At 49.5% G+C, this 21,642-nt stretch overlaps 1 long non-coding RNA gene across 2 annotated transcripts; it reads left to right on the top strand.

Moving 5' to 3' along the window:
• Positions 1-252: 252 nt before the first annotated feature.
• Positions 253-18,416, top strand: LOC109499651. 2 transcript variants are annotated; one of them, XR_006597722.1, is made up of 6 exons: positions 253-506; positions 5,417-5,553; positions 6,495-6,618; positions 14,594-14,712; positions 16,556-16,721; positions 18,091-18,416. It is a non-coding gene; the product is annotated as an uncharacterized LOC109499651 (long non-coding RNA). The 2 variants fall into 2 exon arrangements; XR_002157035.3 differs by lacking the exon at positions 253-506 and adding an exon at positions 1,133-1,705.
• The last annotated feature ends 3,226 nt before the right edge of the window (positions 18,417-21,642 follow it).

Genomic DNA, 21,642 nt, shown 5'->3' with positions numbered 1-21,642 from the left:
CCAGTAACCTTGAGATCTGTTGGTTAGGGATACTGGCACAAAAGGATCTTAAGGTGCTTCTGAGCTGCAATTTTATCTCTTTAAGACCCAGGGCTCCCATGCCAAGGCTGTTCCGTGATCCTCGGAGATTTCAGGGGTGGGGAAACTGGATGGAACGCGCTGACATACAACAAGCAAAAAAAGACCTCAGCATTTTTGCCTCGCCTCGGTGGCTCCTGCCTCTTTTTTTTTTTTTTTCTCTCCCTCTCTCATTTATTTATTACTATGCTATTCCCTGGCCCTGCTGCTGTGTCAATACTGATAAAAGCAAATCTCCCCACAAACAGGTGCAGCCAGAGCTGCCCCTTGGACAGCTGCCAGGGAATGTGATCGCTCAGCTGAGGTGACCTGCCCCTGCCCAACCCCCTTCTCGGGTTCCAGCCCAGGGCATGTGTCCTTGGGCGGTTAATGTCCGCGTGTTCAGAGCCTGGTATCTCAGCTGGCATCACGGACTCAAGATGGCAGAGGTAGTTGCGGAGGGGTGGGCGTGTGCAGGACAGAGGGGGGGCCTCCGGGAGTTACTTATTTTCCCTTTCGGTTTCTTCGGAAATTACATGGACAATACTATGTCACCAAGTCCCTCCTGCAAGCATTTGAAAATATTTCCTAAGAATATCACCCCCTGATTTTTCTAGGTAAGAAATATTTTTTCCAGGCCCACCCGTTTCCAACTTCACATACACACTTGCAATTTAATGACCCAAAAGACATTATCTGAGCACCTCCTAGGGCTCAGTGGAGGGTTCACCTACAGAAACATTTTGTGAGGCAACCCTGTTACCCAGGATGCATTTTGATGCTGCCAAGCCCTGTGACTTTGACTCCGGTGTGTAAAAGATTATATTCCATCCCCCCTCCCCCGCCCCCGTGTCTGTGTTTTGTCCCCAAGCATCATTTCCCCACTTCCCTAGGGCACCAGCCTTTCCGGAAATGCCCCAGCTCAGCAAGCGGCCTCCACCTCCCCGGGAAGTGAGAGGGGGCCGTGTGGCGGTGACAGCACAGGGCGGGCCTGGGGCCGGGCCGGGCCGGGCCGGGCCGGGCCGGGCCGAGGGCAGGGGCCGGGGCCGGAGCCGGAGCCGGAGCCGGAGCCGGAGCGGGAGCCTCCCGCCCCGCTGAGCGGCCGCAGAGCAGCGCGCGGCTCCGGGAGGGGAGGACGTTGCTATGCAAATGCGCCGCGGCCTGCGGGCCCCCTTTACCCAGGGGCCCTCCGGTTGCCAAAACAGACCATTCCCCAGAACAGTCGCCTAGAAACGGGCGCTGTCATAGCAGCCTCTCAGCAGCGGCGAGCCAGCCGCGCTGCCAGGAGGAGCTGGGTCAGGGTGTTCAGACCTCCTCAGCACCCCCTCCCCACCCCGTCTCCACCTCAGGGAGGGGAGTGGTGGCTTGGGCCCCTCCTTGGAGCAAGGGAGGGCACTAATTGGATTGGAACACTCCAGAAACACATCAGCTGCTCTTCCCTGGGGGAAAGGAGTGTGAGGGGGAGGCTTCAGACTGTCTTTGTGATGGGTCTCAGCCTCACCCTCCCTGCAGCCTCGCCCTGATTTGGTCCTCACCAGCCTCTGCCCACCCGGAACCTCCCTCAGGGCACCACAGCCGGCTCGGGGTGGAGGGGAGGGGGCAGACACCAACCAGATAACCCCGCAAAGAAACTCAGCCATAAAGAGGGGTACGCGATGCGACAGCAATTGAAGATACAGGGTCTGACCTGCTTTGAGGGGGTTAGGGAAGAATGCGGGTTTGCTGTGACTCCCAAGCCGGTGCCCTGGCCACTACCTCCCCCAGCCCTTCCCCTTCTCAGCAGGCTCCTCTCACTCAGCCTGTGGGGCCTGGCCATCCCCCCAGGCCCTGGGAGCAGGGACGTTTTCCTACCTTATTTGGCAGCAAGGGAGCTTGTCATTTAAGTGCATGCATCTTGCCTCTTAACAATTACAGTATAAACTTCTAAAAGGCAGGACCCATATAATTCTGTGATGGCACACCTTGACCATGAAGAACACGACTGATTTGAACAGATCCGCTTGAAAGTGGTGCCAGTGATGTTTATCACCCTGGGAGGCCTCTAATGTTGCCTTTGCAGCAACTGTTTTAGAGTGGCCCTCAGAGACTACTTAAAACCTCATGAAACTCTGGGATTGGGGACGGGAGAAGATTCAGTGTCAGCCTGAGTGACATTAAGCCAACAGGTGGGCTACAGAGAAAGTGACTCCTCAGGATACAGCATTCCCTGGGGTCTAGATGCTGCACGCCATGGCCAGAGCACGAGCCTGACGGCTGGGGGCAGCTTTGTACTAACGTGCTGGGCGAGAGACCTTCCTTCATAATCCACGGACGGCCTTGGGAGTTGTACGGATTCTATAAACATGAAGTCTTCGTTCAATCTTGTTTAGTGAGGCAGCATGTAAACGTGTAATCTCTCCCTTCTCTTTCTCCTTTCCTTCCTCCTGCATTGAGTGCCTGCTGTGTGCCAGGCACTGGAGATTCAGAGAATAATTAAATTGATATCATTCTATATTTGTAAGGAGAAAAATAATGCATAGTGCAGGCGACATTTGCCCTGCATTAAGGTCACCAGTCTGTATCTTTTGATTAACTTTCTTGTGTTTGTGGGTTTTCCCTAGATCATAAATCTCACTTCTCTGAAGGCCAGAAATTTACTTTCCCAGACTCCTTTGCAACTAAGGTGTAGGCATGTGACCTAGGTTCCACCAATCAGATGCATGCACATGAGGGTTTTGATTTGGAAGAGGGCAACAGGAAGCAGGTGTCCTGGGGAAGGGGGTTAGAGGAGGCATCTGGCCTTTAGAGCAACAGGAGGGATGGTCTGAAATCCAATTCCCACCATTGTTGAAGGGGGTGAGTTCAGGCAAGTTGCAGAATTTATGCTGATAGCTGCCTTGGTGGTTTGGCTAGAAAAGTACCCTGAGGTGGTTTGGGAATCATCCCTGCATTCTGAGCCTCTGTGCCTGTCTTCCCTTTTGGATTCTGTGAGCTACTGAATGTATTTTAATAAGTTCCTTTTCTGTTAGGGGCACCTGGGTGGCTCAGTCCGCTAAGCATCCGACTCTCGATCTCAGGTCAGGTCATAATCTCACAGTCCTTGAGATCAAGCCCCACTGTCAGACTCTGTTGACAGGGCAAAGCCTGCTTGGGATTCTCTCTCTGCGTCTGACTCTGCCTCTCCCTCAACCCCCACGCCACTTATGCTTTCTTTCTTAAAATAAACTGAAAAAGGGGCTCCCGGGTGGCTCAGTCGGTTAAGCGGCCAGCTTCAGCTCAGGTCATGATCTCGTGGTCTGTGAGTTGCAGCCCTGCGTCGGGCTCTGTGCTGACAGCTCAGAGCCTGGAGCCTGCTTCTGATTCTGTGTCTCCGTCTCTCTCTGCCCTTCCCCTGCTTGCTCTCTGTCTCTCTGTCTCTCTCAAAAATAATAAGCATTAAAAAAGAAAAAAAAACAACCCATAAAAGCAGCACCTGGGTGGCTCATTCGGTTAAATGTCCGACTTCAACCCAGGCCATGATCTCAAGGTTTGTGAGTTCGAGCCCTACATCAGGCTCCATGCTGACAGCTCAGAGCCTGGAGCCTGTTTCAGATTCTGTGTCTCCCTCTCTCTCTACCTCTCTCTCTCTCTCTCTCTCTCTCTCTCTCTCTCTCTCTCAGAAATACACATTAGAAAAAATAATTAAAAAAATAAAAATGAATAAACTGAAAAACCAAATCATCATAAAAAAAGAGATAAGTTCCTTTTCAGTTAGAGTGGATTCTGTCGTTTGCAACTAAGAACTCTGACACAGATGGATGGATGAATGAATAGGTGGACGGATGGGTAGGTTGAAGGGTGGGTGGAAGAGAGGATAAAGGGTGGGTGGGCAGGCACCAAAATATGGAGTGATTTGGGGCGGTGGGACTTTAGGTTATTTTTTCTCTTTTCTCTGGATTTTCTTTTCCTTCTCCCTCCTCCTCCTCTTGCTCCTCCTTATTTCTTCTATGAAAGCATGTTACTTGCATAGTAATAAAAAAAGTTATCAGAAACCAGCATCTAGAAGAGATCACACAACACAGGGAAGATTAAAAAAATGGAGGTTCTAAGCCAGTAGGAGCTCTGGAAGGGCTCTGGCTCTGGGCTTCGATCCCACTGTCCCACCACGCGTGCCCTGACCCCCAGCAAGCCTTGAATTTCTCTCCCTCCTCCACACCCAAGGCTGTGCCCACCAATCAGAGGCATGCACTGGCTCATCCTGCTTTGTGACATTTTCCTGTTGTTACCCAACAGTCCTAGTTTACCTTGAGCAAGGATGACACACACACTTGTGACTCACCCCATATTGTTCTGCCCTCTCCCAGCTCTGGCCTTCCAGTGGCACTGACTATCCCTTGGCTGGCAAGTGCAACAACCTTGTTCTACAGCTATGTTTCACATGGCATGTCCCATCACCCGCCATAGATTGTCAGCTCCATGGAGGCTGGGATTGCAACTTACGTGATGTTTGCAAACTCCCAAAGCTTGGTGGGAAGTAGGGTTGTAAGATACGCCTACAGAAGATGAGGATTGTATGGTTTCTTTTCACTTTGGTGACTGCCACAGTAAACTTATTTTATTAAGCAAACTCTCTGCCCAGCATGGGGCTTAAACTCACGACCCCGAGATCAAGAGTCCCATCCATGCTCTGCAGACTGAGCCAGCCTCGTTCCATAATGAAATTTTAAAGGTTTTGCAGTCAGGGCCCTTTTCCTGTCTCCTTCCCTCTCACCCACCTTTCTTTCTTTCTTTCTTTCTTTCTTTCTTTCTTCTTTCTTTCTTTCTTTCTTTCTTTCTTTCTTTCTTTCCTTCCTTCCTTCCTTCCTTCCTTCCTTCCTTCGTTTCCTTCCTTCCTTCATAAATGTCTCTGATGTGCCAGGTGTTTACTGTTTAATATCAAGAAACATATAAATAGGCAAATAAGTGGGGGGAAAAAAGTGGCAGAAGAGCTTGGATGGCCAAGTGTGCAGGGGAGAGAAGTGATTAGTTGGGAATAGAAACCGCTTTTTTTATTTAAGTTTTTTTTTTTAATGTGTATTTATTTTGAGAGAGAGACAGAGAGCATGAGCAGGGGAGGGGCAGAGGGAGAGGGAGAGAGAATCCCAAGGAGGCTCCACACTGTCATTGCTAAGCCTGACACAGGGCTCAATCCCACGAACCGTGAGATCATGACCTGAGCCCAAATCAAGAGTCAGACACTCAACAAACTGAGCCACCCAGGGGCTCCGGAAAAGGCTTCTTCATGGGAATAATAGCAAGCGTTTATTCTAGGACGCCCTGTTCTCAGTATTTAACATATGCTCATGCGCCTCATCCTCGAAATAGCAACAGGGCAAGTACTATTGTTACTTCCGTCTTACAGGTGAGGAAACGGAAGCCCTGAGAAGTTTAATGTCGTACGGGATTGCTGCAGAGCTGGGACTTGCACCCGGGCCTCTGGGTGCTAACGTCAATGAGCTTCACTGTGGCGTTGTACTGCATGGAGAAGATCCTGGAAAGGTAAGGGATCATCAAGCATGGAGGCCGTCTACATAGTCAAGGGCACGGAGGGCCGCCTGTCTGTTCAGCTCGGATGTGGGTGCACAGGGGAGCGGGATGGTGCAGGGCGGGGGCACACTCAGTAGCAAGTGAGAACCCACTACGACAGCCTTGGATGTTCTCTTTACTTCTCGAAAGGTAATTTCATTGCAAGTTCAAACCTCTTGCATGATCTCTCTTCTAGGCCATCCTCTCCATTTCTAGTCTGTTTCTTTAAAAAAAAAATTTTTTTTTAATGTTTGTTTATTCTTGAGAGAGAGGCAGAGAGACAGAGCGTGAGCAGGGGAGGGGCAGAGAGAGAGAGGGAGACACAGAATTGGAAGCAGGCTCCAGGCTCCAACCTGTCAGCATAGAGCACGACACGGGGCTCGAACCCACCAATTTTTTTTTTTTTTTTTTTTTTTAATGTTTGGTTTGCTTCTTTACCCCAACTGCTGTAGTGGCTCTTGGGCATCCCGAATCAACCTTTTCCTCCAAAAGAAATACACAGACACCCACGTGCCCTGTTGGCCTCTCCACTGACCTGTGGCCCTTATCACACCCCTTTGCTCCCAGCGCTCCCCCCAACACCACTTTCCACCAATCCCATTGAATTTTGGTGCTTCCCCCGCCCCACCCCCACCTCGCTCTGATCGAGAAAATGGACTTGGGAGACGTGTCCTCCTCTGAACTGCTCTGGCCGTGGGGTCTCAGCCAGTGGCTGCCTGCTCGTGGGCTGCAGGGTTATTGCAAGAAGTCTCTGTGTCTATTTGTACTCCAAATACTGTCTGCCGACTGTATAAGTAATGTCTGGGTAACTAACTGTGCTGCTGCTCTTTGGCGGTCTGCTTCCCTGGTCGTTTTTCCACTGTGAATTTCCCTGGTTGACTAAAACCCTAAATAACAGCTCCATTCATTTGCAGGCTTGCAACAATTTCCAAAGCGGGGAAGGAGTCCTCCTGTTAGAGCAGGTTGGAAACCACTGAGCCGGGCTGTGGAGGCAGCATGTTATACCCCCTCAGCAGAGACGGAGTCATGAGACCTGAGGTCAGGTTCCAGCTCCTCCCCTGGCTGGTTGGATGATCTTGGGGGCCATCCCATGTGACTTGGAGAGCTTTGGTTTCCTCACCCTGGAGCACGAAAATTATTTGGCTGGATTGTCAAGAAGATTAAATGAGATAGATAAAAGGCTTTGGAAGCCGTGAGGCTTTGCGGAAGTGGAAGGATTGTTGTGGTCATCTTCTTACTTGCATTATCAGCTTCTTAAGGGCAGGGACAGTTCCCTCAGTGACGCCCCTCACCCCCATCACCTCTTGCACTCACACGGGACTATGAGATGACCTCGTAAAAACACCACCAAGTGACTAGCACAGTGGCTCAGCACACAGCAGGTGCTTAATAAATGGTAGCTGCTACGGATGCATGGGCATCTGGTTGAAATCTTCTCTCTGCCACTGCTGAGTTAGGGAGCGTGGCCGTGGGCAAGGTTAGCGCTGACATGCCCTAGTGTCCTCGTCTACCACATGGCTGAGGAGAGCAGCTCGTTCATGAAGTGGCTGTGACACAGGAGGAGTTGTGTGTATAACAGAGCCAGGCGCAAATCAACCACTCTGTAGGCAGCAGCTGTTGTTATTATTATTTTTCTGAATTTTTTAAACATTTATTAATTTTTGAGAGAGACGGAGCGTGAGTGGGGGGAGGGGGAGGGGCAGAGAGAGAGGGAGACACAAAATCTAAAGCAGGCTCCAGGCTCTGAGCTGTCAGCACAGAGCCCAATGCAGGGCTTGAACTCACGAGCTGTGAGATCACGACTTGAGCCGAAGCCGGTCGCCTAACCAACTGAGCCACCCAGGCACCCCAGAGCGATTCTTTAAGAGGTGATGTGCAAAGGTCGCCAGACTGGAAAGGAGGCAGTGTAGCTCCTGGTCTTTGTTCAGAGTCATCAAGGCCTTCAAAGACAGCTAGATGCTCAGGCCAGCCTCTAAGGGTCAGCATAGATGATAGAGCCGTGAATATGCTCGTGTGCCATTTCTAGGTGTGGCCTAGATCCCCACAGCGGACATTGTTAGGTAAAGGGGTGCACCTTTAGCATGTGGGTTAACACCACGATTGTCCAACATGCACATATTCCTGTTTGCATTCTTTCCTATCCGAGCAAAAGGGTCTGTCTCCCCACACCCCCACCCACCCACATTTCCAAGTTTTAATTTTATTCATTTTTTTTGACTAGGTAATATTGGCAGTCGGCACATAATTTTAAAAGGTGCAAAGGGGCGGGTTGCCTGGCTGGTTCAGTCAGTGGAGCGTGCATGCGACTCTTGATCTCGGGGTGGTGAGTTCAAGCCCCACGTTGTGGGTAGAGATTACTTAAAAAAAAAAAAAAGGTACCAAGAGGCATGCAGTGAGAAGTCTCCTCACCCCATCCCAGCCAGCCGAGTTTCCTCCTCAGAAATACAAACTTTGATCTCAGCCTACCTGGCAAGTAGAAAATGCTATCTGACTAAATGAATCTCACCATTAATTTACTTATTTTTAAAATGTTTATTTATTTTTGAGAGAGAGAGAGAGTGAATAGGGGAGGGGTAGGGAGAGGGAGACTAAGGATCTGAAGGGGACTCTGCCCTCAGAGCCCAAGGAAGGGCCTAAACTCAGGAATCATGACAGTATGATTTGAGCGAAGTTTGTTGCTTAACTGACTGAGCCACCTAGGGCCCTTTAAATCTCACTATTTATTTATTTGTTTGTTTGTTTGTCTTTAATGTTTATTTTTGAGAGAGAGCGAGAAAGAGGCAGAGACAGAATCAGAAGCAGGCTCCAGGCTCTAAGCTGTCAGGACAGAGCCCAATGCAGGGCTCGAACCCACGAACTATGAGACTATGACCTGAGCCAAAGTCGGACACCCAACTGACTGAGCCACCTAGGCGTCCCTGAATCTCACCATTTAAAGAATATTTCGGGGCGCCCGGGTGGTTCAGTCGGTTAAAGCATCCGACTGTCATGTTTTCACAGTTGGTGGGTTCCAGTCCCACATCAGGCTCTGTGCTGACAATGCAGAGTCTGCTCCGGATCCTCTGTCCCCCTCTGTCTCTGCCCCTCCCCCGCTCATTCTTTTTCCTTCTCTCAAAAGTAAATAAAACGTTAAAAAATAAGAAAGAATATTTTGCATTTAAAAATCTTTTTAGGGGCGCCTGGGTGGCTCAGTCGGTTGAGTGTCCGACTTCGGCTCAGGTCACGATCTTGCAGTATGTGAGTTCGAGCCCCGCGTCGGGCTCTGTGCTGACTGCTCGGAGCCTGGAGCCTGTTTCCGATTCTGTGTCTCCCTCTCTCTCTGACCCTCCCCCGTTCATGCTCTGTCTCCCTCTGTCTCAAAAATAAATAAATGTTAAAAAATAAAAATAAAAAAATAAAAATAAAAAAAATAAAAATCTTTCTAATTTATTTTATAACTGGAAGTCTGTACCTTTTAATCCCCTTCCCCTCTAACCTCTCCTCTGGCAAGCACCGGTTTATTCTATTATTTTTTTTTTTTTAATTCTTTTTTTTTAACGTTTATTTATTTTTGGGACAGAGAGAGACAGAGCATGAACGGGGGAGGGGCAGAGAGAGAGAGGGAGACACAGAATCAGAAACAGGCTCCAGGCTCTGAGCCATCAGCCCTGAGCCCGACGCGGGGCTCGAACTCACAGACCGCGAGATCGTGACCTGGCTGAAGTCGGACGCTTAACCAACTGCGCCACCCAGGCGCCCCTATTCTATTATTTTTATGTGAAAACAAACCAGAATATACTTTAGAGACGAATGTTGCATCTGAATGAACTCTGAGATAAAACCAGAAACTTCAAAGAAGTTTTATGTTCAAGGGTGGGGTGGGGTGGAGTCGTGCTTCTGGTTCCGCCTCCTACCTTCTCGTGGGGGAAAAGGTTGACACAGCTCTGAATTAGTGTAGAAAGCACAACCTTGACGATGCCTCTGCCCCTCTCAGTGATCCTGGGGTTTTTCCTCTTCCCCTGCCACCTTACGCCCCTTCCCTGCCATGACTTGGCCACCACCTTGTTGCTTGACCTTCAGTGGGTCACCTCCACTCTGGGCTTTGGTTTCCCTCACTTGTAAAAAGAGGGATTGGACCAGGCGCATTCCAGGTGAAACATTCCAGGACTAATCAACTAATTCACATTAAGGTGTAGATGACTGATAACAGCTGAATGTATTACCTGTCTGGTGGGTGGGAGTATTTTAAAAGATGCAGTTTCTCATCCTAAAAGAATGAACGTGCATGGTGCAATTTCAGGCAGGGTCACGGGTGGGTGGGGATGATATGGGGAGAGGGGGTGCCTCCCCTGACATTTCTCCAGTGATCACCGGGGTGAGGGGGGCACTGCTCCAGTCAGGGGTGGGGTCTGCCCCGCGGGAATGTGCCTGTTGGTTTCCCTCCAGAACTTACACCATCCTCCTCCCTCTCTGGCAATGGCAAGAGCAGGGTTTTGTCATAGCGAAAACTGCCTCATCAGGGAAACCCACGTGTGTGGCCTAGGAAGCTACCCTGCCCCTGGGGCAAGGGGTGCGGTGGGGGCGCTCGGCAGCCTGGCTTCCAGGTTCACGGGTCAGTTCTCATCCTGGGCAAGTGAAGAGGCCTCTGTTGGAGGGCGATCCGCTTTCTGCTAGAGCAGGTGGTCCCGCCACACCTGAATCCAAGACATCTGTGTTTCACCCAGGGAGAAAGGCTGTGCTGAATGCTGTCTGGTTTCATTTTCTGTAGGAGGTTTGATTTGGCTTCTGAATTTTCAGGGAGGGCATGAGAGAGGGTGTGGCCTGTAGCCACCATTAGTCCATCAGAAATAGGAATATGACTCTTGATCTTGGGGTTTGTGAGTTCGAGCCCCATGTTGGAGGTAGAGTTTATGAAAGAAAGAAGGAAGGAAGGAAGGAAGGAAGGAAGGAAGGAAGGAAGGAAGGAAGGAAGGAGAAAGGCATTTATTTTTCTGGTTGGTGCATCTCCTACAGCTCCCTCTGAGGCACCTGCTATCTGGGCCTCCCTTCAATGGAGGCAGTATGGGAGTGCGTCTGTGCTCCAGGCAAGAGAGTGGTGGGTAGGAATGGAGACCCAGGGTGATGGTCAGTGGTCCCTACTCTGGCAGCAATGCTAACTAAGGGGCTCAGACCAGCCCGAGGATCGACGTGCCTCTCTCTTCATGAGAATCGCCACCATCATATCCCTTCCTCTTCTCTAGAGCAGGACAGCTTCTCGAGACCTCTCAGTGCTTTGGCCATGAGCCTCAGCATGGAACACACAGAGCTCTAGACCCTCCCTGCTCAGAGTGTAGTCTGAGACCAGCAACATTAGCTCCACCCGGGAGCTGGTTAGAAATGCAGACTCTCGGAGGCGCCTGGGTGGCTCAGTCAGTTGGGCGTCCAACTTCAGCTCGGGTCATCAACTGACGGTCTGTGAGTTCAAGCCCCGCATCGGGCTCCGTGCTGACAGCTCAGAGCCTAGATGGAGCCTGCTTCAGATTCCGTGTCCCCCTCTCTCTCTGCCCCTCCCCCACTTATGCTCTGTCTCTCAAAAATAAAACATCTAAAAAAAAGAAAAAGAAAAAAAAAAAAAGAAATGCAGACCTCAGTGCCCATCGTAGGCTACTGAATCAGAGTCTGAATTTTTACAAGATACCAAGCTGATTACATTAACAGACATTAATGTTTAAGAAAAATCGGTCTTGATGATACATTCCTTGGGGAGAGAGGCAGAAAGAAATATAAGCTCCCCACGGCGGCCTCCTCGGAGAGGAAGACTTGCCCACAAGCCTCAATGGAGGGAAGTGAACGCAGAGGAAAAGGCTGAGGAAGGCACTCCAGGAAAACATGCTGAAATAGGCAGGTGCCTTTAACGTTTTTAGTTTAATTTTAATTTTATTTTTAATAGGCAATTCACTTACACCGTTAAGATTCTAAAGATGCAGAAAGGTATGTCAGACAGTTTCTTTCCCACACCTGTCTCTCAGCCACTTCCTGTCTCAAAAGCAACCTATGTTACTAGGCGAGAGGTATAAGATATTATGCAAATGAACCCTGTGTGTGTGTTCTTAACTCACCAAACCCCCTTTAAAAACTTCAGCTGCTAGTTTGCCATACACGGTGTCTAGACCTTGCTTTTTCCACTCAATAGCTCTTGGAGAGCATTTTCGTATCATATGGAAAGAATGCTCCAGATTGCTTTTCAGCTGAATGTTATTCCAAAACGGGGTTCGAGCTCACGAACCTCGAGATCATGACCCGAGCCGAAGTCAGATGCTTAACCGACTGAGCCACCCAGGCGGCCCCCTACTTAGGTATTCTCTCGGAGCCTCCGACAGGACTTCGGAGACCCAGGGTTACCCCCTCTGGGCAGTTCCACCTCCGTCTCCCTCCTATCCCCCTTGCCCATAGCTTTGGCAGAACCCTAATCACATGATAGTATTTAGGCAAAGGCATGAGAACATCTGCTCTGGTGTCCTCTCGCCACGTCCCGTCACAGTGCATAGTAGGTACTCAGCCCACGTGAACAGTATTGAATTGACCATCCCTGAGAGAGGAATTCTCCAAATACTGCTGCCTGATCCTTCTAAGGGCAGAGACCCCACTTCCTCAAACGCTCATTCTGCCTTTGAGAGCCTGTATCAAAAGGTTCTCAGCTGAAGCAAGGTCTGTTTGCCGGTGACTTTTCCCTCGGGTTCTAGTGCATCTTCTAAAACAACATAGAAATTTAGTCCCTTTTACAGATGCTTAAGATACTCATCTGTCTCCAAACCAAATACTCCCAGCTCCCTGTGGGTCCTGGGTCCAGATCCTTCCCCTCCAACTTTTTCTTCCATATATTTTTTGGTTTGTAATATCGCCCCCCGCCTCTCTTTTTTTAAGTAAGCTCCACACCCACCTTGGGGCTCGAACTCACCACCCCAGGATCAAGTCTCATGCTCCACTGACTGAGCCAGCCAGGCGTCCCTGTAATAGTACCCTTTTAAAAAGTGATGTCTGGGGGCGCCTGGGTGGCTTGGTCGGTTAAGCGTCCGACTTCGGCTCAGGTCATGATCTCACGGTCCGTGAGTTCGAGCCCTGCGTCGGGCTCTGTGCTGACAGCTCGGAGCCTGGAGCCTGTTTCAGATTTTGTGTCTCCCTCTCTCTGCCCCTCCCCTGTTCATGCTCTGTCTCTCTCTGTCTCAAAAATAAATAAACGTTAAAAAAAAAATTAAGAAAAAAAAAAGTGATGTCTGACCCCTACACACTTATTAGAATGGCTCAAATTAAAAGACAGGCCCTACCAGTACTGGCAAGGATGGGGAGCACCTGAAACTCTCCAGCTGGGTTTGCACTGGGAACATAAAATGGGACAGGTACTTTGGAAAAGAACTGGCAGGTTTTTAAAAAAGTGAAACATACAGGGGCGCCTGGGCGGCGCAGTCGGTTAAACGTCCAACTTCAGCCAGGTCACGATCTCGCGGTCCGTGAGTTTGAGCCCCGCGTCGGGCTCTGGGCTGATGGCTCAGAGCCTGGAGCCTGTTTCCGATTCTGTGTCTCCCTCTCTCTCTGCCTCTCCCCCGTTCATGCTCTGTCTCTCTCTCTCTCTGTCCCAAAAATAAATAAACGTTGAAAAAAAAAAAAAAAGTGAAACATACAGGCTAGCCATTCAACTCCCAAGCTATTTACCCAGAATAAATTAAAGCGTTTGTCCAGGGGCTCCTGGCTGGCTCTGTCCATTAAGCGTCCGACTTTGGCTCAGGTCATGATCTCGAAGTTCACGAGTTCAAGCCCTGCATCGGGCTCTGTGCTGACAGCTCAGAGCCTGGAGCCTGCTTTGGAGTCTGTGGCTCCCTCTGTCTCTCTCTGCCCCTGCCCCACTCGAGCTCTGTCTGTCTGTCTCTCGAAAAATGAATAAACATAAAAAAAAAAATTGAAACAGAAAACCAAAAAACAAAGTGCACAAGGAAGCTCTGTGGGATGATGCTTGTACAGGTTTATACATATGTCAAGACTTATCAAATTGTATACTTTATTTATTATTTTTATTTTTTAATTTTTAAAATTTATTTATTTTGAGAGAGAGAGATGGGAGAGGGGCAGAGAGAGAGACAGGGAGAGAGGATCCCAAGCAGGCCCTGTGCTGTCAGCGCAGAGCCCGACATGGGGCTTGAACCCACGACCCATGGCATCGTGACCCGAGCCGACATCAAGAGTTGGTCGCTTAACCGACTGCGCCACCCAGGCGCCCCTATATTTATTTATCATTTTAAAAGTAGGCTCCACACCCAATGTGGGGCTGGAACTCATGACCCTGAGATCAAGAGTCACACGCTCTACCGACCGAGCCAGCCAGGCGCCCCTCAAATTGTATACTTTAAACACACACGGTTTATTGTATGTCAACGATACCTCAAGAAAGCTGTTTAAAAAGCCTGCTATTTGGAACTGGTCCCACCTTCTCGATGTCACTGACTGGTGGGGTGCACAGAAGGGTAGCTGGCTCCCTCAATGTGGTCACTGTGCTTTGTGGTAGAGCCCGAGGTCATGTGAGCTTTTTCAGGAGTTATATTGCCGCTGTCTAAGTTCAGCAGCAATGCCAAGATTTTGACGTCATGAACATTAGAACCAGGTCTCCTCTAGCTTTACCATGCGTCGTATCAAGGTCACTTACCCCTTTCATGTTCATTTTGTTGGCGTAACCGAGTAGGAGACGGCAGAGCGTGGTGGAAAGGGTATGAACCCCGGGGTCAGGTTCTTTTGAATGGAAGCTCAGAGTGGGTAAGTGACTTAGCCCCTCTGAGTCTCACGTTCCTCATCTGTAAACGGGGTCACGATTTCTGATCTCACGGAGGGGCGACAATTAAATGATACAGAAAGGCACTTAGCACCGTGTGTGGTCTGTTGAGGTGTCCGATGAAGAGAAGCTAATTTTGTAGCTGTGTCACTCCTGCCTGTCACAATAGTTTAAATCTTGGTTATGTGTATGCCAGACTTCTCAGAACATAACACGCTCTCTGTATTTGATTAGCAGACCCGCACATCTTTATTGGAGCGTCTAATACAAACACCGAGATGAGCCGGTCAAAACCAACCCCATGGTGCACCACCGCTAAGTTTCCTCCAGCTTGATCTGCATTCCTTGGATTGAAAGTAATGAGTTTGGCCCTGCATTTAAAACATTTATTTATTTATTTATGTTTTAATGTTTGTTTATTTTTGAGAGAGGCAGAGACAGAGCGTGAGTGAGGGAGGGGCAGAGAGAGAGAGGGAGACACAGAATCCGAAGCAGGCTCCGGGCTCCGAGCTGTCAGCACAGAGCCCGACGCGGGGCTCGAACCCACCAACTGCGAGATCATGACGTGAGCCAAAGTCTGGAGCTTAACCGACTGAGCCACCCAGGCGCCCCTGGTGACGTTTCTTTAAATAAAAAAAAGGTGGGGGGGGCCCGGCTGGTGCAGTCAGTAAAACATGTACTTCTTGATCTCCAGGTAGTGAGTGCAAACCCCACCTTGGGCTTGGAGCTAAGGATAAAAAGAGAGAGAGAGAGAGAGAGAAAGGAAGAAAAGAAGAGGGGCGCCTGGGTGGCTCAGTCAGTTAAGTGTCCGACTCTTGGTTTCGGCTCAGGTCGTGATCTCACTGTTCATGAGAGAGACTGAGCTCCAAGTCAGGCTCTGTGCTGACAATGTGGAGCCTGCTTAGGATTCTCTCTCTCCCTCTCTCTCTCTGCCCCTTCCCTGCTCTCAAATAAATAAATAAACTTTAAAAAATAAAAATAAAAAATAAAATACAACTGAATGCAACATCAGAAATATATTATATATATATGTATATATGTGTGTATATATATATACATATATATGTATATATATATACGTATATATATATGTATATATATGTATATATATGTATATATATGTATATATATGTGTATATATATGTGTATATATATATATTTTTTTTTTTCAGTTCCTAAGTTGTACTTAGCCATAACCGGGGTGCTGTTTCAATAGCCACAGGTAGCTAGTGGCTATCGAGTTGGAGAACGCAGATATAGAATGTTTCCATCAGCACAGGCTCTTGATTTGGACAGCGTGCTCTAGAAAGATTAGGGAAAAGCCCAGTGGGTCAGTTTGTTTGTTTATATCCTGACTTGTTCCTGAAAGGATCAGAGGCTGCCGAGGACAGCCCGAGGCCATCAGAACGGTGCCCTCTGGCCGGAGATGGGAAGGTTGACATGTGGGCTGAGTCATGAGTGGAGTAGCAGAGAGAAGCCAGGCCCCAGTGGAGCACTGACCTCCCCCCGGTGGAGCACAGAAAGGAAGTGGGCGGGAAAGCGGAGGTGGGCATGTCATGGGAGTGAGGGTCAAAGGACAAGGCCATGAGCTGTCCGATGTTGAGCAACGAGCAAGCTTCAAGAAGCTTGCTCCTCTCCACAATATATGCTTATCTGACCTGTTTAATCAAGGAGTCCCCGGTGCCCTTCAGTTCTCAGATACAAATTCCAAATTCCAGCTAATCAGATGCAATTAAGGGATATTGTTGGTCGGGCGCAAGTTCTGACTTGCAGCACTGTGGGTAGGATGCCAGGCCTGGGTCCGCACTCACCACCCGCTGGCTGTTTCAGCAGCCGTTGCTGGAGGCAGCAGGGCCGGGAAACATCCTCCCGGTGGCTGATGAGAGCGGAGAGGCTCTCACGCAAGGGAGCCAGGCCCCGAGTGGTTTCCTGCGGCACTTTTAAAGCGCAGATACACTCTGGGGATGGGTTCTTTTGGAGGGCAAATCAGAGTTTTTTACCTGTTCACTAAATTTGACTTTTGCATTAAACTTGTTTCTTGGGATTAAAGATGAGCCAGACACATGTGACGATGACTTTTAAGTTTTGTTGGGAAGTTCAAAAGCATCATAGGGTGGGATGGGGTGCCATGGGGAGCCGTTTATTGCTTAATTTGAGGTAACAGATTCCCATAATCTTTATTTTTACTTTTGTTTTGAGGTGTAACCGACTTAGAGCAAAGTGCAGTACACTTCAATGTACAGCTTGGTGAATTTTTACATACGTATGTACCTGTGTAATCTCCACCCGGATCAGGATACAGGACATTTCCAGCACCCTGCAAGGTTCCCTCGTGCTCCCTCCTGGTCTATTCTCCTCCCCAGAGGTAATTGCTATTCTGATTTCTACCACTGGCCGTTTGCTCTGCCTGTTCTTGAACTTCATAGAAACAGGATCGTATCCTATTTGTGTCTGTGTCTGGCTCCTCTTACTTGTAAGCCCACGATACTTTTTTAGGGAAACTTTTGTAAATACAGACCTATAATCCTTTACCTAAAACCATTGGGGCCAGATGGTTCAGAATTCAGAATTTTTCATGGTTTAGAAAGGTGTCATGAGGGGCACCTGGGTGGCTCAATCGATTAAGCATCCGACTCTTGGTTTCAGCTCAGGTTGTGATCTCACGGCTTCATGGGTTCGAGCCCCACATCAGGCCCTGTGCTGGTAGTGCGGAGCCTGTTTGGGAATCTCTCTGTCTGCACCACTCACCCCCCCCCCCCGGCCCCGCCCCGGCCCTGCGCTGTCTCTGTCTCTCTCAAAATAAATAAATACACTTAAAAAAAAAAAAAGAAAGAAAGAAAAGTGCCATGATGGATTCCCTTAACACTGCATGTTACAAAATACCCCCAGCAGGGTGTGGGGCAGTACCTGGTAAACATATAAACAGTTCTGAGCAAAGTCCGCCAACATTCACACACTAAGTGGTGGAAAGAGAAGCCGTAAATGGCCTCACATCAGTGGAGACTCGTTTTGCTGCCAAATGAGTTCACGTCAGGTCAGGCTTTGTAGTAAAACGACTTACGATAAAAATGGCTTTATCATACAGATTTCAGCAGTTTGGGGATTTTGAAACTGCGAGTAAGGGAGAGCGGACCTGTTAGTTCCCAGCAAGCCATCGGCCCTGTGGGAGGCAGACTTACTGGGTAGCGGGAGGATCCGGTGCTGATAGAAGGTTGCAGAAAGCAGCCGCCCCCACTGGACTGTGTTCACGCTGGGTCTGCCGGGACCATTTCTCTCGGTCAGGACGATCAGGCAGTCCACGCATCAACTGCTGACACAGAAGGCACACCTTTGCCAGGTGCCTGTGTCTTTGGGCATTCTTCTGGGATCCCGATCTTGGCTTAGATTTTCTTTTTCTTTTTGAGAAAGGGAAAGAGAGAGGGAGGGAGAGAATGAGTGGGGAGGGGCAGAGAGAGAGAATTCTGAGCAGGCTCAGCGCTGTGTCAGGAGCCCCCGCTGACGTAGCGCAGAGCCCAGCGTGGGGCTCAAACCCATGAACTGTGAGATCATGACCCGAGCCGAAAGCAAGAGTTGACGCTCGACCGACTGGGCCACCCAGGCGCCCCAAACATGGTCTTTCATGTGGCCAACAGTCCTACTGCTTGGAATGTTTCTGTATGGACGGTCATCGCAGAATTATTTGGAATAGCGATAAATTGAAGGGATATTGAGATAAACTGTTGTGTTCTCCGCAGCCCTATAAAGAATGTTGCAGAACAGCATTTCCTGTATGATGTTCCACGGACCCAAGCCTCAAGAAGATTCCTCAAGGGATTTCATAGTGAAATATGTTTAGGAAATGCCAGACTCCTCTTGATGATTCACAATGTACATTAGTAAATTAAAGACTCTGAGAAATTCTCCAGGAAAGAAGCCCATTTCAGTTGGCATACGTCAGTACATCCCAAACAGGTGGGGAAGGACTCTGCTCTCAATAGCAAAATGGCTCTGGGGTTCTGTGGGACCAGTTTGGGAAACACTGTGATAGCCGACTCACGAATAAAGAGCTGAGTGAAAAGCACAGGTTCTGAGAATCTCCACAGCATGATTGAAACTAACCAACCAACCTATGTACATATTTGTATTTGGAAAAAAAAAAAAAAGTCTAGCAGGACACATTCCAGAACTTTAACGGTGGTTGGGGTGCTGGAATTATTAGGTGATTTTTATTTTTACCTTTTGTTTTCATCTTTTAGCTTATTTGGGTTTCTTTCTTTTTTTAATTAATTAATTAACTAATTAATTTAATTTATTTTTTTAATGTTTGTTTTTGAGAGAGAGAGAGAGAGAGAAAGAGAGACAGTGTAAGAGGGGGAGGGTCAGAGAGAGGGGGAGACACAGAATCCGAAGCGGGCTCCAGGCTCTGAGCTGTCAGCACAGATCCTGACGCAGGACTCGAACTCATGAACCGTCAGATCATGACCTGAGCCGAAGTCGGATGCTCAACTGACTGAACCACCCAGGCGCCCCTAGCTTATTTGGGTTTCTTAACTGCTTTTAATTACTGTGTATAACTTTTAAAGTTAGCCAAAAAGAAGAAGAAGAAAGAAAAGAGAGGAGAGAGGAGAGGAGAGGAGAGGAGAGGAGAGGAGAGGAGAGAGGAGAGGAGAGGAGAGGAGAGGAGAGGAGAGGAGAGGAGAGGAAGAAGAGGGAAAAAATCGCCAAAGATCCTGGGACAGCCGGGGAGGCGCGTCCACGACGCGGCTGCACCTAGACTTGCTGGGGCCTCCAGCTCCAGGAGAGGCCAGGCCCTTATTTAGGCAGAGACATCCCAAGCTCGCATTCCAGTGGGAATCCTTCCCAGCGCATTCCTCCTCTGCACGGCCGCGTCCAGCTGCAGCCTGGCTCCTCCCTCCCAGGGCCTCCCTCTCCTTTGGTAGCCGCCACTGGCCCAGGCCAGGCCGCACATCTGGACCTTGTTAGGGGCCGCCGGCACCAAAGCCGGCACATCTGGCCGCCTCTAAGCGAAGCTCGCGGCGGGGCAGCAGAGGGGAAGGGGCACGTCAGGACAGGGCCGCCCGGCGCGCTCCGAGGCATCTGGAAGTGGGAAGTCGGTGGGCGGCTGGCCGCAGACGGTGCCCTGCCAGGCAGGCCGGCCCTGGCCTCCAAGAGCCAGCAGGGTAGCGCCCTCACTGGCCGGGCAGACAGAGGCCCGCTGAGGCCTTCCCAGGCTGACGGGGGCAGGCCCAAGGAGAGGCAGGGCCTCCGGACCCCATGCGTGGTGCTCTTGCCCTCAGGGAGGCCTGGGCTGGGTCCTGGGGGGCTGCTGGGACGGGGAGCAGAGGGTAGTTTCAGGACACTGCAGAGAAGGAATGCACAGGGACAGGGGCTGCCTCTGTTCCTGGTGGCCAAGACGTGGGGCAGCCGGTTGGAAAGCAGGGTCTTGTACATTAGGATGGAGAATCCTCTCGTTTGAAATGAGAAAGGAAGAAGGTGCAATGTGCCGTGTTGGAAGCAGAGCGTCCCCACTTCCTTTTTCTTACACTGGGACATGACCAGGTCCGTGGCTGTCCCCATGTGGTGCCATTATTTGTCCCCTTTGGGGCCTGTTAATCTAAGGCTTTACCAGCCCTGCCGATTCTTTCCTTGAGACAGCAGCAGCCGCTCCTGAGATCCTTCGCAAAGTAAGGCAGAGATAGAACAGCTGGTCAATGAAACAGAAAGCCCATCAGCTCAGCCCTTGTCCCTCCCTTTTGTCCTGTGGCCTTGGACCTTGCGTGGCTCCCACCTGGATGGTCCCTGTGATCACAGGAGCCCCAGTTTCCCCTGCCTCTTCTCTCCATCTCCCCACCTCCTCTCCACCCACCGGCCCTGCCCATCACAGTGAGTGGCTCACTCATGGGCCCACCCACACTAGGGTCCTTGGAAAAACTCTCAGGAAGATGTAATGGGATGGGTGCCAGTTGTGAACCTAGAAGCCAAGGGCTTCTAACCAAACACATAGGCTCCCAAATCCCACCACTTATCCCTCTGAGCACCAGTTTCCTCTTCTCTGAGAACAAGATCTCTTAGAGGACTGTTTTTTTTTTTTTAATGTAAACAATTTTTTAATTAATTATTTATTTATTTTAATTTTAATTTTTTAAATGTTTATTTGTTCTTGAGAGAGAGAAACAGAGAGACAGAGAGACAGAGAGACAGAGACAGAGCATGAGCAGGGGAGGGGCAGAGAGAGAGGGACACAGAATCCGAAGCAGGCTCCAGGCTCTGAACTGTCAGCACAGAGCCCAGTGAGGGGCTCAAACTCACGAGCCACGAGATGATGACATGAGCCAAAGTCGGACACTTAACCGAGTCACCCAGGCGCCCCAATTTTTTAAAAATTTTAAATGTTTATTTATTTTTGAGAGAGACAGAGAGAGCGCCAGCACGGGAGGGGCAGAGAGAGGTAGACACAGAATCTGAAGCAGGCTCCAGCCTCTGCGATGTCACCACAGAGCCCAATGCAGGCTCGAATCCAAGAACTGTGACCTGAGCCGAAGTCGGACACTTAACTGACTGAGCCACCCAGACGCCCCTCTTAGAGAACTGTTTTAAGCTCTGCATCAGGCTCTGTGGTGACAGCTCAGAGCCTGGGGCCTGCTTCAGATTCTGTGTCTCCCTCTCTCTCTGTGCCACTCCCTCCCACCACCACCCCTCCCCTGCTCATGCTCTGTCTCTCTCAAAAATAAATAAAAACGCTGGGGCGCCTGGGTGGCTCAGTCAGTTAAGCGGCCGACTTCAGCTCAGGTCACGATCTCGCGGTCTGTGAGTTCGAGCCCCGCGTCGGGCTCTGGGCTGATGGCTCAGAGCCTGGAGCCTGCTTCCGATTCTGTGTCTCCCTCTCTCTCTGCCCCTCCCCCGTTCATGCTCTGTCTCTGTCTCAAAAATAAAATAAAATAAACGTTAAAAAAAAATTAAGAAAAAAATAAAAACGCTAAAAAAAAAGATTAAAAAAAGAAGTATTTGATCTGTAGTTAGATTTCCACAAAATTTACAGTTGAAAAAGTAGATTCACGTACCCAGATTGTTCCAAACATTCTTAAAAGTTTTCTGAAAACTGAATTATCAATTTTTTTATTTAAAACCATATTAAGTTAAATTAAAAATGTAGCTCCTGGGTTGCCCCAGCCACTTTTTGTTTTTAATTTTTTTGGTGTTTATTTATTTTTGAGAGAGAGAGAATGTACATGCCCCAGCGGGGTAGGGGCAGAGAGAGAGGGAGACAGAGGATCCGAAGCGGGCTCCATGCTGACAGCACAGAGCCT

This window comes from Felis catus, chromosome B2 (genome assembly GCF_018350175.1).
Source record: "Felis catus isolate Fca126 chromosome B2, F.catus_Fca126_mat1.0, whole genome shotgun sequence".
Classification (NCBI taxonomy): Eukaryota; Metazoa; Chordata; class Mammalia; order Carnivora; family Felidae; genus Felis; species Felis catus.
This window is presented reverse-complemented; position numbering and strand designations above follow the sequence as displayed.